This window comes from Phycodurus eques, chromosome 22 (assembly GCF_024500275.1).
Source record: "Phycodurus eques isolate BA_2022a chromosome 22, UOR_Pequ_1.1, whole genome shotgun sequence".
In the NCBI taxonomy this organism is placed as follows: domain Eukaryota; kingdom Metazoa; phylum Chordata; class Actinopteri; order Syngnathiformes; family Syngnathidae; genus Phycodurus; species Phycodurus eques.
The window spans coordinates 1,610,768-1,630,180 of record NC_084546.1 but is presented as its reverse complement, the minus strand read 5'-3'; the positions used below and the strand labels follow the sequence as shown (position 1 = coordinate 1,630,180).

Here is a 19,413-nt window from a genome sequence, read left to right as displayed (position 1 = left end):
ATGACAACTGTCCCGTCATCTTTCCTTTCCAACAACTCCCACCGTGCACAGTAGAAATAAACACGAGAAATAATCCACAGAGTGGAAAAAGTCCACTCAGTCACGCAGGTCATGTCAGCAATTGCAATAAATGCCAGTCAGTCATGATAAGTGAATAGGAATAATCCACAGAGTCAAAAGAGTGTCTTTACATTTCATAGAATTCTGCCTCTTGTTGCCGAATATTTATAACCACCACCGTTAGAAATGATTGGAAATAATTCACAGTCAAAATTCCACGGGTACATGTGCAAAGGAGGCGTTTTAATACGACGATTATAATGGGCTACAACCATTCATCGAATGACAATAATTCCATGACGAAAAAAGGTTGAAGGAAAAGCTCCGCCTTGAAGCTTGGTGGGCATCGTTTTTCCACCCGGACTAAAGTTGCTGCAGTCGCAGGCGTCGCTGCGTGGAGGAGTAAATTGGCGCAACTCGACACGCGCATTCGCCGACGCCCACGTCACTCGCCGGGCCTCGCCCCACCTCTTAAAGCCGTACACATTCAAAGTCACAGATACGACAGTAGAACGTGAGGATGGCGACCCCAAGTGGAGGATAATAACATGCAAGTTAACAGTTATTGTGTTGAATACTCCTCATAACCTACCAGAAATAAATACGACGACTAGAAACCCCAAAGTCAACAAAGTTGCCCGGTGTGCGCCCTTAAACGTAAGCAGCGTTCCTGCTGTGAAGGAAGGAAGGAAGGAAGACATCTGACGTGTGCCTGTCCTCCAGTAAGTGTTTGTTCGGAATCATTTCTCCTTTTGTGCCTCCCGATGAGTAACGCGTCGTCGTCGTCGTCGTTGTTGTTGTTTTTCCCGCTTTGACAGGAGCGAGCGCACGTGATGGGAACGCGGCGGATGACTCACAAAGTCCGAGCCGAGCGGGGAGGCTCGCCTGTGAAGGTCACTTCACCGTTGCCATGACGCCTTCGGGCCTCCCCCGTCGCCGAAGCCGCCGCTACTTATGTAGCGCCGAGTGGCCGACGCCATCTTCCTCCTCCTCTTCCTCCTCCTCCCGCAGTGCTAAGTCAGCATGCCACAACGGCAACACTCCGGGTCCAGACGGACAACCATCTGTCATTTACACTACTACATAAAATGGCCGACGAGCCGTGCCGGTGTGGCATCACGTGGCGGTCAAACACTCAAAAGAATCCACGGAGTCAAAACCAAAGTACGTACACGTCGTGGAAGCAATGCAATGGTACCTCTCGCCGGGTATGAGGGATTTCCGCCAAATTGTGCAATCGAAAAATCAACACAACGAGGAATAATCTATCGTGTCAAAAAAAGTCCAAGCACACCAGGTCACAGAAATGACAAATATTTTTAATGGAATTACATTTTTTAAATGATTGCAGTTGAATTTAAATGCAGTTTTTCTTTTTCTTTCTATTGTAAATTACAAAAACAATTAAATGTTGAATTAAGATTCCATTCGAAATAGTGTTAACATAAATGTAAAACTCGAAAAAAATTAAATACTGTTAAGATTCTGAAATAAAATACATTTTAAACTAGAAATAAAATTAGAATTATAAATTACTGTTAAGAGCTCGGGAAGAAAATCATCTTGAAAATTTGCAATACAATTTTGAAATTCCTAAAAAAGAAGTCATTAAATTAGGCTGATAAGGGTAGATAAGGGTTGTTCAGAACACATATTCAATGGAATATTTGTATTGCAAATTTAACAAATCAAAAAAATCTGATCTTTTTTATTTATATTGTCACAATTTAAAAAGATTAATACAAATCACACAAATCACAATTTAAAACAAAAATGACAAATGACCATTAACACTTAGGATTTAAATATACATACTGTTACGGGTTTTAAGTAAAACACTAACAATTAAACCTAGACACAAAATTGAAATTGAAATAAAAAAACTTAAATTTGAAAAATAAAAATCGAATGAATTAAATTAGGCTGACCAAAAGAGACAAGGGTGACCAAGAACAAATATTCAATTGAATATTTCTACTACAGAATTAAAAACTAAAATATGCTTTTGAAAATATTACAATTAAAATTTGAAAACGTGGAAAACTAGAAATAAATGTCAAGAGTGCAATGAAATCTTTTTGGAATGAAATGAAAAATGACTGTTAAAAAGTCGAAATGAATAAATAAACGGAGAGAGCTGTGTGCAATTTATCTGAGTAATATTTCCGAGCGACGCCGGAGGAGGCCGTCCAGTATTTCCCAGCTCGTGGCGTTTCATTACATGACATGAAAGCGTGAGGTCGTCTCCTCGGGACAACTTTTTGTGGGCCACTTTGCATAATTCCCACCCCCTTTGCCATTAGTCGCGCATGGCGTAACAAGCGTAGATGGACGCGTAATGACGCTCGCTCTCCTCCCGACTTATTTGGCGGGGGATGAAAGGCGGAAGGACCAAAGGAAATATGATTGTGATGATCGTTTATTCGCTCCAAATGAGCATGAACATCAAATGCCCCAAAAGCAGAAATTTTGTGGGGGAAAAAATATGACATAAAATCACTTTTAACACATTCACTGCCATTGGCGGCTTTAGAAGTCAAAGATCCATTTTAACTGGGAAGGCTGGCAGTGCATGAGTTAAAAGGGAAGATTTTAATTGTAGGTTACAATGAAAACATTTACAAATTGCAATATAAAGAGATAGAAAAAAATAGAAAAAGGAAAGATTGAAATTCTAATTTTGAATTAAAATCAAAGCAAATACACTTCAAGATAATGTTTGAAAATTTTAATTAAAATGAAAAATAGAAATAAATACCTTAACATTAGAAATTAAATTAAACAATGGGAAACAAATATTTCCAAAGTTGAAATTAAAAACTAGTCAAAAATAAAAGTATATCAAAGATTGGCTATACATAAAAAATACAATAGAAATACACAAATAACAGAAAACTACGACACCATTGAAAAAAATAAAAGCTTGAATTGAAATGAAACTGAATAAAATAAAACAATTTTTTTTTAAAAACTGTCAAATCATCTCAATCCGCAGTTTTCTTTTCTTCAAAATTTAGATTGCTATCCAAAATAAAAGGAACAAAATAAAAAATAAAGATTAGAATAAACAATGCACATCACATAATTAAAATAAAGATAATGTCAAATAAAATGAGAAATTGAAAGCGAAATGACTTTAAAAAACATTCATCTGAGCGACCTGCGCTGCTGAAAAAAAAGGCTCATTTTTCCATTTGAGTGTTGATCGCGGTCGTCCTAATGAGCTAAATTGCGGAGGGAAATGAGCGCTTGTCATCCGACGCTCGCCACAATTGTTGCTCTTTTGTTTGCCGGCGCAGGCGGTGATCACGACGACGCCGATTGCGGAGCCAAACCGCATAATGACAGCACTTTCCCATTCAAAAGCTGCTTCAACTAAAGCTCGCTTTCCAAAGACAGTTTCTCATATTCTGATCGTAACATTAGGCACGGCCCGTACAAAAACGCGTGGTCGCCGACACGGGGCCCCGTTGCGCCGCCGTAGCACGTTGCGGCCGGCGCCCGCCTGCGGCTGCGCTCGCCGTCACGTGATCCGCCCCGCTAAAAATAAACCCTCCTTCCGACACATCATGAGGCAGATAGACGCACGCATGCGTGCGTGACTGGAGCCAAAATGTCTAATCCCTGGCACACAAAAGATCGAATGATTCAGCCTTGAGGGGCGGCGGAATAATTGGCGGGTGGGAGCGACACTCGGTGCGACGTGAACGTCCCAAAAAAGGAGCACGAGATCCTTCGGGTGTTGAACACAACAACAAGCGCTAACAATGGTGTAAAAATAGCGCTTTAGCCAATCAGTAGCTGGAAGAAAGTCATTTCTGGAAAAGGCGCAACAACAACGTTAGGAATTGAATTCATTCGAATTTAAAAAAAAAAAAAGATTCCATTACAGATGTAAAAATTGTTTTCAATTCAATGCAATACAAATTTTAAATTCAAATTAAAAATGTAAATTTCGAATTGGGAAAATGTTGAATTACAATTTTAAATCAAAACAAAAAGGAAAAGGTAAATTTAAATATAGACAAAGTAAAATAACAATCCAAAAATAACTTTAAAAATGTCGATAAAAAAATTCAATAAATAATTACAGAATTTACATTTTTGAAATTTGACATTTTTTACTTCAAATGACAATGAAAATTATAAATATCAAAAATTACACAAAAAAAGAACTAAAACATGGGAAGATGTACGAATATTTTCTTTTTGCAAAAACATATATCAAATGTAAAACTAAAAATTAAGATGAAAGCTATTATAAATACGAATTAAAAAGTTACATTAAAATGGAAATAATAAATAACCACATGAATAAATAAATACAATAAAAAAACGAGCATTACAAAGGACAATTAAACAATCTGGTCAAAATGCCAATAATTTTTTAGTTAAAATAGAGAGTTTTAAAATGTAAGCGTTACTCTACAATATAACATGAATTGAAATTGAAAACCAACATTACTGTTAAAATGTTTAGATAAACTGGAAAATATATATAATTGAGAAATGAAAAAACGAAATGAAATGGACATTGAATGAGGCTTACCTAAATAAACAAGGTAACAGCGTACCCTGGCCAAACCAAAAATTGCAAATGTTTTGTTACCTTGACCAACATTTTCAGTAATTTTAGTGTCCTCAAGCGTTTGAGGACAAAAAAATGTTTTTTTTTTCATCTCAACTCCGTTTTGTCATGAGGCATTAACTGGCGGAGTTTTCATGTTCTTGGATTAGCAAAAGAGGAAAAAAGATTGCCGTCATTTGTATTTGTGCTCAAATGTGAGCAGTGGCAACTTGAATTGGATGTATTGGGGGGATAATGCATTGTGTGTCTGCCATTGTTAAACTGACATGAAGAAGGCTTTGAGAAAGGAGCTGATGAAGTGCTCATTTGCATTTTCACGAGAAGTGGATTAGCCAGCCCGGAGAGCCGCCATTGACCTCTGACACTGCATCCTCGGGAAAAAAGAGACAACGGGAATTTACCGGGGAATCTCTCAAAATGCCTTTTTTTAATGTGTCGACGACGTTTCGATTTTACTGTCTGCATTTCTGACGTGTGTGGCGGACAATTGAGGAGAGGGAAAATAATATAGGATAAATGTTTTTTATAGCACGGTATTCGGCGGACGACCGGTTGGAGCGTCTGCCTCACGGTTCCGGGGACCGAGGTTCAATCCCCGGCCCCGCCTGTGTGGAGTTTGCGTGTTTGTTCCGGGGACTCCGATTTCCTCCCACGTCCCAAAAACATGCGTGGTAGGCTGAAGACTCTAAATTGTCCGTAGGTGTGAATGTGAGTGCAAATGGTCGTTAGTTTATATGTGCTCTGCGATTGGCTGGCGACCGGTTCAGGGTGGACCCAGCCTCCCGCTGGGATAGGCTCCAGCACGCCCGCGACCCTTGTGAGGAGAAGCAGCTCAGAAAATGGATGGATGGTGGATCTCGAAATTTGGTAAATCGCGGTTGTGTTGTTTGTCCAAGTGGCGTTGCCGTACATGTTCCGCTGAGAAGATGTTGAGCGCATGCGCAGTATGAGGAACACCTGACGGGAGTTTTGGTCGTTTGCACATTAATGTGCTGAAAAAATAATAAGAACGCGTTGACGTTCCCTGGCGTTTTGAGCCCGTTTGAAGGTAAGCTGCCGGATTTCACCATTGAGTGCCTCATTATTCTTCAAACGTAATTAATTAATTACGAAATAAACGCGCAGTCGGGCTTGGCGGCTTCATATGCAGGACGGAAGCGCGTGCTTTATGTATTTACTTATTTATGTATTTTACAAAAAGATGAGAAATAAGTTATAAGCGGCTCGCTCGGTAGAAATGTATTTGGTTCGCACCTGGCCGTGATTGGCTCACCCAAGCGGCGGCCACGCCCCGAGAAGCAACGTCATCGAGCCAGCCGACGCGCCATCAAAATCGGACACGCTTGTGTGACGTCACGACGTTGTTTAGCGGGACTTCCGGGTGTACTTGAACCATTTCGACTGAAACGATTGAAAACGAGGAACCCCCGAAAGTACATCAACTGCTTTTCTCCTTTTCAATTGAATCTGCGAAATGCTCGAAATGTCCTCCTCCAACAAGACTCAAACCTTACCACAACGCTTCCTTCTTCCTACATCATTCCTCCTCGCATACATCCTTGCTTTCTTCCTTCCTTCCTCCCTACCCGCCCTTGTGACGTCCGTCCATCCTTCCTAGCTTCCCGCATCCTCCTTTTCTGCCTTCTGTCCATTCACTTCTTATTTCTTCCACCTTTTCTCCCTTTCTTCTGTCCTTTATGCCATCCTTGTTGCATCTATCCTCGCTTCCTTCCTTAATGAGCATTCCCACCTTGCATACTAAACTAAGATCATTAATTGATGACTTGATTGATTTTGTCTTGTTTCGGCGGAGGCGCCCAATCCGATGCGCGCTCAGACGTCAAGTGTTTCCACGTCTTGATGGATTTTATCGCACGGCGTTAATCAGGCCCAAAATGTCGTCGGACGGTCACGTCCGAGCGCCGCCGTGGCCGCCGCTCGCTTCCTTCCGTCACGATTCCCTCCATCGCCGCGTGACAAATCGTCACTTTGATTTTCGCGCCTCGGGCCGGTCGCCCCATCGCAACCTCGCCGTCACGGCGAGTGCAGAACCGCGCGCGAGCACGTTGTTAGCACTGCAAATGTTGTGCTGCTAAAAATAGACCATCGATTATTGGATGTGCCTGCGGGGCCGCGTGACCTTTCGGAGCGCCTCAGCGGAGGCCGCAGGGGGAAAAGGGGGAAAAAAAAAAAAAAAGAGTTTCTCGATGCTATCCTGACCTCAAGAAGTCTGCTTAATATAGCGAATAAAGGCGTCATGTTTAAGCATGCAAATATCATAAATCTTGACCTTTTTTCCATTGTTTGTTCAATACAAAACAATTCAAATATAATTACAAAATATACCATATAACAGTCTATAATGCTTGTTTCGCCGTTTTTACTTTGTTCATACTTAATTAAAAAGATGCGTATAATATATAATTGTAAAAAAAAAAAAAAGAAAGGGAAAAAATGAGAAAAAAAATCATTCAAGTCGTGTAACGTTCAACGTTGTCAATCAAACAGTTTGCTTGAAATGTTTTTGGTTTTGTTTTGTTTTCAATAGAGTTGTTGCATCGCTCTTGCAACGTCCCCGAGTTTGCGGTCGCCATGGCGACGTGGTCCATCACGCTTCAGCAGCCCGCCAACGAGCGAGCGACCTTGCAGGTGTTTTTGTGCTGCTTCCCTGGGGAATTAGCCCCGCCCCCCCCCGTGGACAAGTTCTAACAAGCAGAGTGGGGGGTGGGCGGGAGGGTCTTTTGTCACATCGCCTCCCACGGCCAATCCCGGACCAGGACCGGGAGATGCGCGATGCTGGAGGGATTCCGAGAAATTGGTCGTCCTCGCCGGCGACTGATCATCACCCAGGCTCCGCCCCCAAGGTCCCCTCTCTCTCTCTCTCTCTCTCTCTCTCTCTCGCTCTCTCCGTCAGAGCGCCACTGCCTGCCCACCTCCAGATGCCTCCGCCTCCCCACCAGGAAGGTGCGCTCGCCGCCGTCTGCCAGGTAAGAGCACCCACCGCTCCCTTCTTTTTCTTTTTTTACCCCTAAACCCGCCGCCTGTGAATTTCCGGAAGGTTCCGTCTCTCTCTCTCTCTCTCTCTCTCTCTCTCTCTCTCTCTCTATCTCTCTCTCTCTCTCTGTCTCTCGGTAATTTGATGTTGATGTGTGTCCACTTGTTTTACACCTGTAGTGGTCTTTGTGTGTGTGTGTGGTGTTCTCCAGTTGCGAGGGGAGACCACGGCGTGTGGGCGGAAGGAGGGAGGCGGCAGCTTTCATCTCCTCGCTCCCGTCGAATTCGCTTTGTCTTTTTTTTGTTTGTTTTGCGGGATGCTTTTCCCAGAAAATGGCCTTTGAAAAGCCATTTATTCCGTATCCGCGATATCCATCTTAAGGTCCTTCTCGTGTGCTCTTTGTCGTCACTCGTAAGACAGTTCGGCACACTAGTAGAATGACGAGTGGACAGTTTTGCCCCAGGAGTAGCATGTGGATGTTCTACCATCTTCAAGTGCATTTAAAGAGCTAGCTTGACGTGCGAGCGAGCCGACTTAAGAGTACGACTGCCACGAACGTTTATTTTGCTAGCGGACGATTTTGCAGTTCGTCGACTCATGGAAACGTATCGCTGGCGTCGGGCCCAAACCTCCTATGTCCAAATTTGATCAGTTCCGTATCTTCAAGTGCGCTCTCTCTCTCTCCATGTTTCTATAAAAGTTTCCTCGTCAAATCCCCGTATAATATGTCTGTGTGTGATACTGCCCCCTGGTGGGCATGGCACACACATCAGAGGGGGGCCAAATGTCAACGGACTTCCAAGCATGAAAGCACGATGCCCAAACTGGTAAAGTCTTTACATTCTATTCGATTTATTTTCCAAAAATGTGTCAGATATTTGTTGCCGAGGACGTCTCCATGTATGTCCGAATGGCTGTATTATACCGCCCCCTGGTGGCCGAGGTGCGCACACCACAAGGAGAAGCACAATGTCCATTGAAATTAAGTCCAAAAATGTGGCAAAAACTGTTTACATTCTATTTGATTATGTTATCACTGTATGTTTTTAGAAAGTGCAATACTGGAAAGTGCTAGTTTTCTTATTAGAAAATGTTCCTTTTTTTGATGGCAATTCCGCACACTAGTAGACTTACTAGTATGTTTTTTTTCCCACGATGATGTACATTTCTGCATACCAGTAGGAGATGTTACTAGTGAGGAAAAACCGTGCAGTCGTAGACACCTGTGTGCTACTAGTACTACTAGTGAAGCGCTGGATGTTAACTAGTCGACTTTTAATCATGTCAAGAGTTAGCGAGTAGCACGCAGTTGTCAACTCGTGCACTTTTGCCTCACTCGCACCATGTAGTTATTGTACTTGAATGCCAAGAGGGCCGACCTATGACCCCGAGGGGCGCGCGTGTTTAAAGGATTTTCATGATTATGATGAGGAATTGCTAATATTACGAGAATAAATGAGCAGTTTATGCAAATCAAATGTTCACAAGAGTAACGTGAGGAATTTATGAGCAAAAAAAATACAAATATTTCGGAAAATAAGATGCTAATTTTACAAGAATAAAACTGTGGCATTTTAGGACTCGAAAGGGGAAATAATTATTTCATTTTCACAAGAATAACAAAACCAAATATTAGGAGAACAAAGTTTTGCGACAATAAAATCGTTGGAATCGTACAAGAGCAGAGTTGGAACGCGTTGAGATCATTTTCTTTTTAACCGGAATATATTTTGAGATCCCTGCACAAAATGAAGAATGCAGACAAAACTAGTGATTGCGGCGCTTTCCGAGCAGCTTTTCTTTGAAGATGTCCCCTAAGCGGAAATTGCTTTTCTTCTTTAATATCCTGATTCCTTCTCGGCGCTTATTAAAAGACGGACGCGTGACACACGCGGCGAGGGCTGCATTAGCGCGCTATACACGTGAAATGTGATCTTATTATGAGACGTGTATAGGCGTTCACTTGGATGTGAATGGATGTTAAAGGTACATACGTAAAAATAAAAATAAAAGGATGTAAATATGATGCGTTGGGGCGTGTATAGAAGTTAAATGACAATTTGGTTCATTAGCGCTGCATCCGGTCAAGATGATGCATTCATTAAATATGTCAATATGGCACATTCTCGTAGTTTGGTGTAAATATGGTGCCGCCGAGGTGTCTAGACACTGAATATGATGTACATATGTTAAATTTGATGTCAAGATTGTAAAATGGCGGTAAATGGAACAAAATGGATTTATTTAGTTTGATTTCATTTTTTTGACTAAACTGTGTGGTCCGGTGGGCGCGAGTGTGCGGGTCCCCGCTGAAAGTTGCCTCTGATGTGAACATCCTTGTTTGTCGCCATGGCAACCGAGTCTCCCGCCGGGCCGGAGGTTGTCACGCCGGCTGCCTATCGCCACGCCGACCGGGCCTCGCCCTCCCGTTTAATCCCACCGCTCGCCGGTGGGATTACACGTGGGGAATGTCCGCCTGGGCCCTAAATATTCCGGGGACGACATCGGGAGCTTATTTTTTTCTTCCAAAACATGTCCACCCAGTTGGGCGGCAAAACAGTCATTAGCGCGGCGCCCGGGGATAATAAGCGGGCATCTGCTCCCGTTCGATATCGAGCGTCTCGCGCCGTTCCCGTCGGAAGATTCCGTTCTTCGTAGCGGACGCTCGGATGGGATCTCGACCGCCGAGCCTCGGGCTAAACTTGCCGTTTTCACGCCGCTCGCTTTATTTACTGCTCTGCTAAAATTACAATTTTGTAAAAAGAAAATATATTTTTAATATATTTAATAATATTCAATATATTATTCAAGTTGTAACATGAACATGAATTTTTTTCATGACAACATAATTTTGTTTCTGGAAAAAGTCATTTTTCAAATTTTAAAGCGAATGCTGTATTTTTTTCATTGTTTTTTTTCATGGGCATTTTTCTTCGTGCGTGGGAATTTTTCTTTCTTTTTTTTTTGAAAATAAGTCTTTATCTTACAAATATATTTTTACAGAAAAATGTCTTGAATAATGTCTTTTAATTTTTTTAAATATATTTTTTTAACTACTTTAAAAAAAAATACATATATTTTTTTTCCAGAACACATTTGCACCTGTCGGTATTGTAAATATTTTTGGGAGAGGAACAAATGTTTATTTTTTTAAAGAAATCCGACAATAAACGTCAAGAAAACTTTTTAAAAAAAATGATTTTGCTCGAAGGAAATGTCATGTGATTGCATCATGATTTCATTGATGTCGTACGTTGCTGCGCGAACGTGTTGCTGATCGAAGAAGCGACAGCAAGCGCAAACGCGCGCAATCAGACCCGGCCCGCCTGTCAGCCGCGCGCGGCCCCGGAAGCTAACGCTAATTGCATATGCAAATGAGCGCAGATGAGTGATTTTGCATCAGCTTGGGGCTTTTGCTGATTGCAAGGTAATCACGTTACTCGCCTTCATGAGCGTTATTGACACGAATTTCGAGGAAATGTCAAATCACAGCATTCTTTCCCTGTGGAATTTATTATCCTGCGTTTAAGAACAAAAAAAAAAAAAAAAAAAAGGTGTCATCATGCCTTGTTTTGGAATAATTTGAGATCGATGTCAAGAAAGAGTCAGAATCTTAGAACAGTCGAGTCAAAAATTGTTTGAGAAAAAAAAGTTGTAAAATTAGGAGATTAAAGTTCTATTTTTAGGAGGGATTAATATTATGAGATGAAAGTTGAAATATAATTTTTTTTATTTGTTCATTTATACTGAGGGGGGAAAAGGCAGCTAAATGTGAGACCAAAAAAGCGTGTTCATAATAATTGAAGTAGAAAAAAAGTTTTTTTTTGTTGAAAAAAGTCTGAATATCTTTTTAAAGTTTTATTTTTCATTGCAATTGAACAAAGGATTTTTTAAACGATTAAATGGTCGTATTTTATTGAGAAAAGAGGCATATTTTTCAAAATGTATAATGCACGTTTGGAGGATAAAGCAGTAACTTATCTTGCAAGAATACTTTTCTATTTCTGTGGAATTTTCTTGTTTTAAATGATGTGTGTGTTGGGGGATGGGGGATGGGGGGGGGGGGGGGGGGGGGGTTGTGTAGTTTTTGGGGGGAAAAGTCAATATTTTCACCAAAAATCTCACATGGGAGTAAAAAAAGTGTTCTGTTTTCTTCAAATGTGCACCTGTTCGCTTTCAACAACAAAGGCCTTGCCAGTGATTTTGCCAAAACGATGACACAAGCCCCGCATGGCGCCGCAGTTCCTGGGGAACGGTGACGAAGGAGCGGCATGAAGGGCGCCGTGACGCTCGAGTCCAAAACGAAGGGCACTCGCACGCACGCACGCACGCACGCACGTGTGCTCGTCTCCGATCAAAACGCAGCTCCGCTTATCGGTGTCGAGCGGGGCAGCCCAGCCGCACGCACTCGATAACAACGCGACGTCAAACATGAGATCTGGCTCGCGTGCCATGTTAAATATGACGTAGGCCCAAGGAGCGGTCCCAATAAACGGCTCCGACGACTCCATTCCGCTGTGAAAAACAGATTCACGTTGTGTCTATAGATTTGTAATGGAGCAAATTCACATGCACAGAAGTCGTCACATCTCACTCTCGTCTCACTATTTTCAATGTCCGACATCTACAATTTGAATGTACCATAATTTGGTCATATTTCATGCTTCTGCCGTTCTAATGTATAATAGTTACACCATATTTAAGGTATACACTTCGAATGGACCGCATTCACATCATCCGTAATGTTCAATACACCTAATTTATATCATATTTAATCGATATGAACATCTGATATACCATATTTACATCCATATGTATGTTCTCTACACCTAATGTATCAAATGTATATCATATTTCATCTCTGTATCTGTAATATATCAAATTAGAATTAGATTCGATCGACGTATGCAACTTGAATGTATCATATTTGCATCATAGTTCAGGTTGTCGCATGTTTTTTATGATTTCTTTATGACCCGCTGTACCAAAATATACAACATTGACCATTTGCGGAAGAACTCCCTTCAAAAAGACAATTTGAGCTACTTGCAAGGAGTGCGCGTGTCTTGGCAGGTGGGCGACTTACCTGCACGTCTTACCAGGTCAACAAGTGCGCGGCATCAGCTCGCCCCCGTCTACCGTTGAGCTTAACTCCAGACGGGAAAATCTATATCGCTCATCGCTTTCGAGACGCTCGACGGGGAGCGCCGGAGAAAAAACACTCCAACGCGTGTTCCGGGGAAGGCCGTCCCCCGCCGGCGGCGCGCCGTTGTCAAGCGCGTCGTCCGCGTCTACGGTAAACACGGCCGCCGAGTCGCGACTCCGACGCCGCCGTCGGGGTCGGCGCGGACCCGGCGGCTGTTTACCCGACCTTCCTCCGCGACCCGTTATCGCATTTTCCCCCGTGTGTGTTTTTCGCCGATAGATCGACACGGCCGCGTGAAGAGGTCAAGTGCGACGCCCTCCAAAAAAAACAAACAAAACAAAACACTGTCAGCATTCGCCAGGAACCATGAGAACATTTCCAGCGTTTAAAAGGGTGATTAGCGTTAAGATTGGCTTTAGCGTCTACGAGAGTAAGCGATACTGAAGCATATTTGGGGTTTATTTGTGACGCTTTATTCCCTCGTCACTAAGTTTCATTTTTTTGTTTCCAAAAAATGGAGTATAGTTCTAAGAATAAAGTTTTTAAAAAAATGAAAATAATTGTTGTTGTTGTTGTTTTTGATAGGAAAAAGTCTTTTGGGTGAAAATAAGTGAATATTATGAGATCAAAGTTGGAATGTAATGAGGAAAAACAATTCTATTTTTGTAAAAAAAAAAAAAAAAAAGTAAATTTCTTTTAAAGTCTTAATCTTGTAATTATGAAGTCGTATAAAAAAATATATTTTCAGGAAACAATCTTTTCTTTTGAGAAAATTAGTCCCAATATTGTTGGATCAAAGCCTGAATTCAACGTGAATTTTTCCTTTCGGAAAAAAGAGGTCATCTACAAGAATTAAGGTTTGTTTTTGGGAGGGTTTTTTTTTTAATCAAGAAAAAATTGTGATAGTATGAGATGAAGTTCCTGTTTTTGGGGAGGGAAAAAATGTGTATATTATGAGATTGATTTTCAAAATGCAACAAGAAAAACACTTTTTTTCAAGAAAAATATACATTTCTTTTCTCAGAAAAAGTCATCATCTTATAGTACGAAATGAATATTACGGCATCCGAGTCTAAATTTAACAACAGAATATGATTACATTGTTTTTTTCCACAAGGAAAACATTCTAATCTTTTTCATTCCATTTCCATTCTTTAAGAAAAAAAAGTCATAATCGTGAGATGCCCATGTCCTTTTTGGGGAGAAAACAAATAATAAATAAAGTGTCAATATTACCAGAAGTCCAAATTTTCCAAGACAAAACATTTTCATTTCTATTTTACTGTGAACTGCGTCACAGAACCGTCTGAGTCGCGGACGCTTCAAAGCGCTGACGCTGACAAATTGAGTCACGTTTCCGCGGCAGCCTGGCATCCGGCGGCCTAGCGGGATGAAAAGTTAAAAGCCGCCGCGCGGAAGTGCAGCGCCATCAGAAACGTCGCCGCCGAGGGATGTCGATTCGCGATGCGTGAAAAGAAAGAGGCGTTGCCCGTCTGGTGTCATTTCCGCGCTCGTTTTATCTCGCGTGTGCAGCGGCTCCGCGGAGAACAGAAGCTGCCCGCGCGCGCAATGTTGAGTCAATTACGGAAACAATTAGAATGTCGTCATCAATTATGACTCGGCGAATAATAGGACAGGAGCCGTCCGTGTCTTCCCAAATGTGCTTAGAAACCCGGACGCTAAAACGACAACATTTCCATTTTTACACACAAACTCACCCTGCGGCTGGCTGAATTTCAAGGGTGTGCATTTGCAAGTGTGTTTTTGATTTTATTTTATTTATTTATTTCCCCCCCCCCCCCCCCCGAGAAAGAGAGATGGCCTTCCCGCTTCACGTTGTTTTCGCACGTCACACATTTTTACATTTACACCCTAAAATGTGTGCGCATGAGCCACCAAAGATGCTCTTTCTTCCCTTTTCAATTCTGGATTTCCATGACGACTCTCTCTGCTGATGACGAACAAAAGATTAATAGCGCTCGCTCTCTCACTCACGCGGCGCAAGAGAGAGCAAGAGGAAAGTGGACTCCAAATCGGAGCACGGGGCCAACGCACCGTGAAATCGCGTCGGTCCAAAAACTAAAGCCAAAATATAAGCGTCGTGTCCTCGTTCAATCCGCCGTAAAATGATTTTCTGTTGTTGCCGACGAATGTTCACCAGGCGGAAAATGTGGAATCAAAAGTGACTCGCACCTTTTGAAGCCGCGACCGCTCGTTGACACGCCGGTAATGAGCTCGAGCGCCGTGCACTTTCGACCGCCCGACGTCCTGCGTCGCGATCGCTGAGTCCGGTCCTGCGTCGCTGGTCGTTCTGTCACGTTTAGCTTCCGGCATCTGAACGGGAATGATTTTCGCGGCAAAACGCGTTCGAAAGTTTGATTCACCTCGTAGCATCTTGGGTGCAAATCTCGCAAAGTCTTGATAATCCGCCCACATCAAACATTGATGGCGAAGACCAGATGTCGCCAATGGGCGATTTCGAGAAGGTCTTCGGAAGATTGTTGTTGTTTGTCAACTTGCGTTTGTACAGCAAAACGTGACAATTTCTGGCGAAACTGTAGCCGCTTCACTTCAAAATCCTCAAAATGGAGACAAAAACGGTCCTAGTTGAGACAACTTGTGCGTCAAACGGTCGCCAAGTCCTCACGTAAGTGGTCAAAAAAACATCAGCTACTGGTGGGAATCTGATCACCCGTCTCAAGTGTTTTGTCCACCGGTTTGGTTGTAAGACTCGAGACCGAACTCATTTTGAACGTCTTGGTCTTGTCTCTTGGTCTGCGGTCTTCAACTCACGGACGCAGCGGAGAACAGAAAACCGAAACACAGGTAAGCAAACGTTAACTGAAGTCACACCGGCGAATCTAATTGGTTCTTTCTGAGATGATATTTCTGGAAAGAGGTCATGTTTTGGCCATGGTCGTGGTTTTGAAAATGGATTTTTATGGTTTTGGCCTCGTCTCGGTCACGGTCTTGGGCTTGACTCAGTCTCGACTCCCGAAAGTCTCGTCTTGGTCTCGATGAGCTCTGGTCTCGGGCAAGTCTTGGTCCGGGATCGATCGTGTGGTCTTGAGCTCGACACGATCCAGCGGTCGCCTGCCGTTCAATGATTTGGTCTTGCTAGGCGATGAGACTCTCGGTGAGGACCGGATGTCTCCATTTCTGGGAGTTTTTGGTTCGGTTTCGTCACCTTTGGCTCCTGCCGACAGAATTTGAGGGAATTTCATGGCAAAATCCGTCAACCTTAATCCCAGGCGTAACGGCTTGACGTTTATTCAAAATAGCCAATAATGCCACACACGATTTGGATGTCCGAACAGGACGGCTAATGACTGTACAGGGCCAAATTGAATTTGCTAGCTGACTGGAGAGTGAAAAAAGGCCGCCTTAGAAGAAGTAGCGTTGGCGGGCAAACCGTGATGAACGACCGGGCGGTTTGATTGGCTTTTTTCTGCTCACACGACTGCCGGCGATGAACGGAGATTGATGGGCCGTGGAGAGCCCAGACGCTGTTGTCTGGCGTGTGCACCGCAGCACTCGAGACCGCCTTGGACCCTCCCCCACAGCCCCTTTAGTTACCATTCAAGTCGATTTTAGTATTTAATCGGTACGATCATTCTTATGCTGTTTTTAGTATGTCAACTTGAACTAAACATCATGTAAGGCTGAAATATTTCGGCTAATTCCGCTCGGGTGCCTTAGCCATGCGATAAGCCCCCCCCCCCCCAATCCATACGCGAGCGCATCGATCTTCTCCGTTTAGCAGCGCTGCGTGCAAGTGTTATCTCTGGTCGCGGTGAATTGAAGCGCTCAGACGCAGAGCATAGATTTTACTCGGGGTTCAAGGTCACCTTCAGGCGTAACTCCCCCGCCAGGGGAGGAGGATGGAACGATAAACTCAGGGTAAAACCACTTTTCTCAGTTGTAAGCTAATAAGTAGAACACTTTTTAATACTCGCACTTAACGGCTAAAATGAGGAAGAAAACTGCAATTCCATATTATTATTTGTCTTTCTTTCATGGGAAAACACTGAAAAATCGACACTTTGCTAAAGTAGTCACTGTACAGCTTGTGGAACTGTAAATTTACCGTCCGCTCAAATTAAGGTCTAAATTGCAACAAAAGTGAGTACACCCCTACGGGGTCCAACTTGTGCCCGAAGTCTCCGTATCTTTTTGTGAATTCTTTTCTAGCAGTGCCTAACCCTCTTGGGTGGGGAGTACTCACTTTTGTTAGCTTAGAGGTATTGCTTCAACGTACTTCCTTGACACCAATTACTCTACAACCTTCGTATCTCAGATAGGTCTTTGGTGACATCTTGTGTAATCTTAGCGTTTCCAGAAAAACATGCATCGGCAAAATTTTCAACCAATGTGCAAGGGATTACTGTGCATTATTTGCCGTGAAGTGGAGGGGTTGCGAATCACTGGCCTCGTTTCCACGCGCTCCTTTTTTTTCTCGTTTTAGGCCCGTTTGTGCCACCGATCAAACTTTATGGCTAAACAAATCACGTCATGCGGAGTCGCATTTCGGCCATTGACGTTAACCAAACGTTGGTGTGTGTGTGTCTGTGTTGTCTGCATCCATTCCCCTCACTTAGCGCTAATGCCGTGTATTGAGCAACAAGCAGGCGCGCTCCAAACAGAAGCCGGGGCCAAACAAGCATCCCTAATTCAGCCCGAACGGGCGCAGGCACATCCCGAAAACGTCTGAAGCCGTCCGACTAATCGCCCTCGATGGGAGTCGTGCGCCGACCGCCGTCTCTCCTCGTCGACTTCGCCGAGGGGCTCGCACGTCGATGAAAGTGGATATGGATCGCAAAGCCGTAATGGCGCGCAATCGCCAGGGAATATTAACCTCTTAACTGCCAACAGACATTATTAATCCGGCAGATTTGCGTCGTCTGGAGCGGGATTGTGTTTACAAGCGACCCAGTCTGCTCGGTTTACTGAAATGTTAATTGGCATGTGGATTCCCAGACACAATTGAAGCGCTCAATAGAATATTTATTGCGCAGCACGCTGTCCACAAACTCTGGCATAACAAGCGTGTTCATAATTGAAAAGGGCAGCAGGCAATGCAAACATATGGCAGCGAGCACCGGCAAGGCGCGCTTACGACGCTGAAAGTGAGTACGTTCGATTGCGTGGCGAAAGTCGGGGGTCAGGCCGCGGGTGGCGGAGACGGGAGGTGCTTCCCGGGTCGCCGCTGGCCCTCTTTGCGTCTGTAAAAGGTTGAAGCATCTCCCCCCGGCCCCCGCCGCGCCGGTTGCCCTTTGCGCTCGGCAAGATCCCCCGTTGACCAGAAGTCAAGTCGCCGCCGACTCGCCACGCGAGCAAAAGATGTTTTCGAATCAGCGGCGATTGTGCGGCTATGCTATGCTAATGTTAACACTACTGCACTGTAGCACAGGGGTGTGTAAACTTTTGTTCTCAAATGCCACATTTGTTTTTGAAAGCTGACAAGTGGGTCAGGTCATTAAAAGTAGTTAAAATGTGTATGTCAAATATGTCAAATAGTTTATTTGAGTAATAAGATGATAATCATTCTCATTTTATTACTATCCTATATTGTTGTTGTTATTATTATTAGTAGTAGTAGTAGTAGTAGTTGCAGTAGTATTCCGATTATAATTAGTTACTATTATGATGTATCCTCTTATTATAATTATATGAAATAATTAATTGATCAGATAACCAATTGTTTAATAAAATATTGGTGAACGAGATGAACATTTGTAACGTTTGTGTTATTGACAGTGATTATTGCTGTAATTATAACAGCCGATATATCATCATTTGAAAATTATTTTCAATAAATAAACAAATTATTTAATGAGATACTCATGATAAAAAGAGATCATAAAGAGATAAAGATACAAATGAATGAAATGAGATTAAAATGAAGGAATTTATTTTGAGTAACCAATTTTAGGGGAAAAATAACAACTGAATTAATGCGGCATATAACGACTCGATAATTGAAATGCTCTGTGGGCCGACGGGATCGTCCGCACGTGGTCGAGCCCGTTTGAACTCTGTTGCTAAACAAAACAGCAGCACCCAGCCAGGCACGCAAACGGTCTATTTGATGGAATGACATGTACATTGGTGAAGCAGCATGTGGCTCATTCAAGGTTATTATTGTGCTCTCTTTCAAGTAACTGTCAAGAATGAAGGGAAATTGGATAATCCACTAAGGGTTTGTGAATGCTCACCGCAGCGCCGCCTGCTGCACAGGAGGTGCACGTTTAAGGCGAGAGTGAGAAGGTTTTCTGGGGGTGGACGCTCGATCGGCTTTGATGTTTCTGCTCTTCTGCCGCGTAATTATTCCCGCAAGTGGCACACAGTGAGTTATTTATACCGTGCGCCATGTTTGTTGCCCATCCGCTTTTTCTAGGTCACACACACACATGCACGCGCGCACACACAAATGTCCTCCTCCCGCCTCACCCACGCAGCCAAATGCCTCCGCCGGGAAAAGGTGATCGGCATCCTCGCCAGTACAGCCGCAAAGATGGCAGAGGAGCTCTTTTGCGTTTGCGCGGCTCGTCCCGATGTGCGATTTGGGGGCGGCCACCTCGAAAACCTGGACGTGATCAAAACTCTGTGGTGGTATTACGGTTC

General features: G+C 43.2%; 1 protein-coding gene across 1 annotated transcript in view; it reads left to right on the top strand.

Moving 5' to 3' along the window:
- Positions 1-5,612: 5,612 nt before the first annotated feature.
- The window catches only part of syt1a (synaptotagmin Ia), a 75,749-nt gene continuing 61,948 nt past the window's right edge, over positions 5,613-19,413 (top strand). The window contains 2 exon segments of the mRNA XM_061667769.1: positions 5,613-5,696; positions 7,197-7,635. The gene's annotated coding sequence lies outside the window, so the exon portion shown is untranslated.